General features: G+C 39.5%; 1 long non-coding RNA gene across 1 annotated transcript; it reads right to left on the bottom strand.

The window, feature by feature from the left end:
* Nucleotides 1-227: 227 nt before the first annotated feature.
* LOC135564556 (uncharacterized) lies at nucleotides 228-5,621 on the bottom strand. The gene is made up of 2 exons (XR_010461141.1): nucleotides 4,816-5,621; nucleotides 228-2,774 (listed from the first exon to the last, which is right to left on the bottom strand). It is a non-coding gene; the product is annotated as an uncharacterized LOC135564556 (long non-coding RNA).
* Nucleotides 5,622-6,212: the final 591 nt, after the last annotated feature.

Genomic DNA, 6,212 nt, shown 5'->3' with positions numbered 1-6,212 from the left:
CACACTGACACTGACTCAACTCCAGCCACTTTAATAATGGGAATTGATGGGAAATGATTTAAATATATCACTAGCCACTTTAAACAATGCTACCTTATATAATGTTACTGATAGAGGAATTTTAGATTCCTCTATGCTTTAATTGCCAAAACCAATTTCACACTCGTTTCTATTCATTAATGAGGTGTAAGTTCATTAATTATGCATGAAGTAGATCGAGACCAGTCTTAAAAGCCAGGTAAAGAGCGTTTAATTCCAGAGAGTACTAAATGCTTACACACATTACCACAGGTTATAAACTGAAAATGACGTCAGCGTTTTCCAAACGTTCCGTTTCACAAACAGAGGGCCCCTCTAATTCTCAAGCCTCCGCGTTATCAGCACGAAGTCAAGGCCAGTCAGCATAAATCAACATTCCCGACCATTTTGGAGATGGCCCGTTCCCACCACCTGGAGATTTGTACAACTGAATGAACTTAAAGAACAGACCTTCATTGTTACTAAACTTCCTGACTACATTATATACAATTGTGAAAGGGAGCAAGAGGGACAGTACATTATAGCATTTGGACTAGTCAGTTTCTGATTGGAATGTATACATAATTAGTCATTTCAAACATATTTTCCTCTATCAATCCTCCCTTTGATCAAATATTATACATTCAAATCTACAAAATAAAAATATTATTATAAATGTTTACCCGACTCTTCACCCATCTTCAATCAAATCTAACCTTAACTCCAACTGTTTTTAAATCTGCATCAGAATCATAACTCCTCTTTCAGGATTCTTTCTTTTTACAATCTTTATCAAAAAACAGTTTAATCATTGAAACAAATTACAATCTAATTCCCCTTCATCTCAACACTATTCTCATCAAACATAAATTCCCCACAAATGACAGATCCGGATTCGTCCACTTCCTCTGTAGACATGCCTTCAGTCCTCCACAGGTCAGAATCTGGAATCGGCCCATAACGCACCATCTGTAGGGTCATTGATCTTTCCAGAGTCCTGGAAACAAGGCCTCGCACACAGGGAATTAGACAACAGCCGCATAAAATTAAAACAGTCATACAGGTAGATACAGCCCAAAACACCACATTTTTCCATAAATACTGTCTACCCAATTTAGTTCAGAGAAGTATCCACCCCAGAGTTTCTGCCAACCCGTGAGCCAGGGTGGTCAAACCAGCTGAGGCTTCGGGCACTGATTCGTCCGGAGCTGTGCTACCCGGGATGTAAGACATGGTCCTGATTACCACGCCCACTTCCTCCTTTTATCCTATGCAATTCTATTCTGTCAGGTCTTCCAGCTGGTTGCTTCAGTCTGTTCTACAAAACCTTTAATAACACCTTTGGTATTCCTGCTAAAGCGCTGTTGATTACCATAACTATAATTACACACCTCGTGGAACCCCAATGTTATCAATATATACTCTGTCGTCAAAAGACCCAGATGGAGCATCTCTTCTCTCTCGTTTTGGCTAACTTCATGTCTTGGTGTTGTATGAGTGTAAAAGGCATTCCTAACCCATCCAATCAGTCAAACTCATTCCCCCGCACAACCACCAGATGGCGACACTGGCCCATTTTATTTCATTGAAATCCCCAGAGTTCAACCAGCCTGTCAATTCAGACATGGTCTCGTCAGTGGTCATTTTCTCTGTACCAACTTGGTTCCTGGGGATATAAATAGTGACAACTGTCATTATCTGGCATTCCTGCTTTCATGAACAGCTTTAACATACATGCCATTCCCTTAGGGGAATTAATTCCGTTCAGTGGAAAAGGGATAGTTGTTAACTGGGGTTTAGCGTTCGCACAGACATAACATTCTTCTTTAGCCACTGATCTGGCCGTATTGAATCCATTCCAACCATAAGTTGGACTCCCCAAACCCAGTCTCCACTTCTATAACTTCTTTGAGGTCTTTGGTCTGAACTATTCGTACCTTTATACAATACTTCCTCTGTTCAGGAACACAGTCCAAAACGCCAACCCTTACTATACTCCACCTGGTCCCAAATTGAGTGTATGGGTTTACGTAGCCATCCCTTTCAGTGTGAGCTATGACCTGTCCACGATCAATATGGTGATTTACACAAATACTTCCCATAGAGTCCCATGGTTCTAGACTGCCAAGGGGTGAATGACCCCAATTGATCTACACAAAATTCTACTGAGAGATCCTTGCCCAATTCCACCCTCACTTCCTTACTATTTTGTTTCAGTGACCTTCTGAGAATCTTAGGTAACATCCCATTTCCCTCATCTAGCACATGAGTCAAATTATCCTCTTTGGCACTTTCCGGGGGATCATGGTGAATCAGGAATATGGCCCCCACAATAAAACAGCTCAGGACGGTCAGTGCGCACGTGAAGCCCCACCCTCTCCCCGAGAACATATCAACAGCCAGAGGCCAAGCCATCACTTCACTTCTATTAACGCTCACAGCTGGGGAAAGGTCGGGTATAGGGAATCTTCAGAAGGAGTTTGACCCCCGTTCCATATGGGTCACGGTTCCTCTCCTACTCCTGTGATCGTCCGACAGTGCTAGTGTGACTTACCCCCCTACAATGTGTGATATGTACCCAGGTAGCTCTTTCGGCTAATCTCACAGCGAAGGCAGTCACCAGTAGTACTTGGAATGGTCCCTCCCACCGAGGCTGCTTCCAGTTTTTTTTCTTTTTAGTGATTGGATCCAGATCCAGTCTCCTGGTTGAATCTCGTGTGCCACCTCCCTCTGTAGTTCTCCTGCTGGGCATAAAACTTTTGACCATACAGGTTTGGTTAATAAAACAGTTTCTTATTCGTCAAACCAATTACATTTATTTTTTATTTTTTATTAGTTAATTATCCCGTAGGTCACATCCTATTCTAGAACACTATTTACCCATCCCCCTTTTGTTACCTGGCTCTGCCCAGGTAACAACCTTGCCTTATTCTTATACAATGACTTAGATAAGATTTAGTGAATTATCCTTATGTCTGAAATTCCATTTAGGATGTTATCTTTTCTCTTCCTGGCCCCCCCTCTAACTTCTCTGCTCTCCAACCTTCAAGGTCTCTGCAGTGCGGGGGAGGGCTCCTCTGTATGTTTCTCATGTTTTCCAAATTTGAACTACATGGGAACTACAAACCCATGGACCCTCTTTTAGAAAAAAAAACCATGTCTATGAGCGGCTTTTCTCCAAATTCCTTAATCAATCTATCTTAATCCTAACAATAATCCTAACTCCTCATAGATGTCCTATATTCCTGTTAAATATAATACTATTTAAAAACTTATAATCTAATAAATGCTAACCATATTAAAAATCCTTCCTACACTAACAAGCCCTCTCCTTGGGGACCCTCAGTATTCTATCTGACAATAACATGGATTTAATGTGTTGCAAAGTGTGGAATAAAACTTTGGTCCTGTAAAACAGAGTAAAGCAGAACAAAGCATTCTTATAACCCATCTGGTCCTCTCAGCTATTCTTATCCAGCACCAGGTGGGCACCATGCCACCCTTCACGACAGGGAGAACAAACATACATGGGTCATCCTCAGTCAGTCTTATCCTCCCCTCAAAGCATGCTTCACCTCAGCCTCTCCAACTGGAGCATCAAGCAAAGGCATCATGCCTGAAGCCTTAACCACATCTGTAACAGACTTAAAACACGGTATGATGCAAGCAGCACATCACATTAATAACAAATAATAAAGTTCAACAGTACTCCCAGGTTTCCCCCATATCATGGAAAACCTATCCACCTTTGTGGGATTCCCTATGCCATAAGGATATCCTCTTCTCCAGTCCCAGAACTGTCCCAAGTTGGTTATCATGTAATCCCCATACGGACACCCTCCCCATTACACAGGTAATGTCCCCTGTCTTTGACACTCCTGTACACGGGTGTTAAAATCAAATAAAAATACCTAAATTTCTTCCCTGCCCTGTTGGCTCAAAATATGTTATCTTCCCCTATTTATTCTCAATGATGAACATGACTTTCTCTCTGTTACAATACAGACTTCCTAATAGCCCATTCAAAAAAACCTCACAGCTAATGTTATAAGACAGAATCCTGAACCACTTTCTCATTTGCGGTTCAAACAGTAATTCTAAACCCTCAACCAGAACTGCTTCATTTCTAATGAATTTACCTTAACACTAGTAACTCAATATGACCCCATTCATTATACAAATGACTCTCCCCTGGGGCTGATCAGACCCCAGAAGCCAGTCATGATAAGGTCAAAAGGTCATACCATATTAGACATAAAGATCCCTTTTATCCTTACAATAGAAATAGTCACCTGTATAATTCAAACCCATAAAAAAAACATCTCATAAGGTTCCATATGTGATCGTGTCTCTTTAAAATCTCCTTGCACTAAAACAAATCATTGTAACAGTTGTTCTATATATATATAATTTGCAGACCTTTTTCAATTTGGTCGTTTAAAGCTGCTCTCTCCCCCAAAATTATAATCCCAGGAGGCCTCTAAAAGTGACACCACATCCCTAACTATCATTCACTAATGCTACCTCGAATCAGAAACTCAATAAGTGAACTATAACTAAAACCTAATGATAATTCCCCTTTGACTCAATTCAATAATCATAAGTTTTAAACATCGTCTACGGATATGTTTACTTAAATGACCATGCTACCTTTAGATACAATTCACCCGATAACATTATTATCCAATGCATTACTTTTTCTCTCTGCCGCAAATGTCGTACATTTCGCAGTGTAAGGAATCCGTAATTTAATAAATATGCGTTTGCATTCCCTCATGGCTTTTTTAATTTACTTACTTATGGGTAACTTTCATCCGTTCCGGAACAAAGAGTTCTACCTAAACCCGCCAGAACACACTGTTCAACTAAGTTAAATCAAACCCAAAAATTGACTATAACCAATAAACAAATAAACAAAACACTTTTATCTCAACTTCTGAAAGGTTTACTCGAAGCCTCGATACACACTCTAATAGCCATACAGTTTGCTCCGTTATTCCCAGTCTTCTGGTGACAAAAGTGTCGCGCTAGTGACGTCATCATCAAGCGCTCAATCTGCCAATTCGTAGCGACTTCAAATGAATTGTAAATAATTCTTGTTCGATTAACCAAACCTAATTTTTCACATCTGTTCAAATCCTGAATTATAATTTACCCCCCCAACCAACATCTCTAAATTCGCCAATTTTATAAAAGCTTTTTGATGGGCATAAATCATAATTGTCTCTTTGTTATCATTTAGAATCCATTTTGCTCTAAATACCTGTCTCGTCTTTGACTTAGTATTTTAATTACAACTCTATTCCCAATACGTTATTCACTTGTCTAATTACAACTCAGACCAGCATTAGCGAGTGCTCGCCCTAAAAATGCCTTGTCTCTGGGAACAGGGAAATCCCCTTAACCCAAACATTTACTCCTACAACGACACCCAATAATTCTTATGATCCCTTCACGTCGTTCGTTTTAAATCTCTTGATGTTTCATGTAACTTATTTTTCTCTCTTTGAATTGTCGTCCCACAATATTTTTTCCACTGTCATACACTCAAACCACTGTGATTACCGTGCACTGTCCCTTTAAGATAAGACTTTTCATTTGTTCCCAACGAGAACGGAAATCAGATCATTTTTAGAATACGTTACTTTTTGTTCAAATTCACTGGTGTTACCTTAACCAAAGATCAATAATCAGAAAAACAATCACAACTTCTTACGATTAAACTATTCTTACCTAATTTATAGTCCAAAGCGTTGCACTATATAGCCCCATTGAGTGTCTAGCAATTCCTTTGCTTGGCTGTAGGCACAAATCTGCCCGCCTTTGTAAAATATATATTCCCTATTCAGATTGAGTTCAGTTTTAAATTCTAATCATCAGAGTAAACTCAACCGAATTTCTCAATTTACTATACCCTAACATTAAACGTACCATGTTTTTGTGTTAAACTTCTCATGTCAATTGATTCATAATTAGCCGTAACGTCCAGGCAGGCTGGAATTGTATTGTATCTCTCCGGTATCCCCTCCATTTAACTTTAGGTAACTCTCTTCTATGATACATCTATTTAATTACGACTCTCATCTCAATACATTATTCCACCAGATCATTTTGGGCAAAATAGCATTTTACATTGACATTGCCTCGCCATTATTTTTAATGACTTCTTTTATCAAATCTATCTAGAACACATA

The sequence above is a fragment of the Oncorhynchus nerka genome, linkage group LG25 (genome assembly GCF_034236695.1).
Source record: "Oncorhynchus nerka isolate Pitt River linkage group LG25, Oner_Uvic_2.0, whole genome shotgun sequence".
Lineage (NCBI taxonomy): Eukaryota > Metazoa > Chordata > Actinopteri > Salmoniformes > Salmonidae > Oncorhynchus > Oncorhynchus nerka.
The sequence above is the reverse complement of the archived record's forward strand: the minus strand, read 5'-3'. Positions and strand labels throughout refer to the sequence as shown.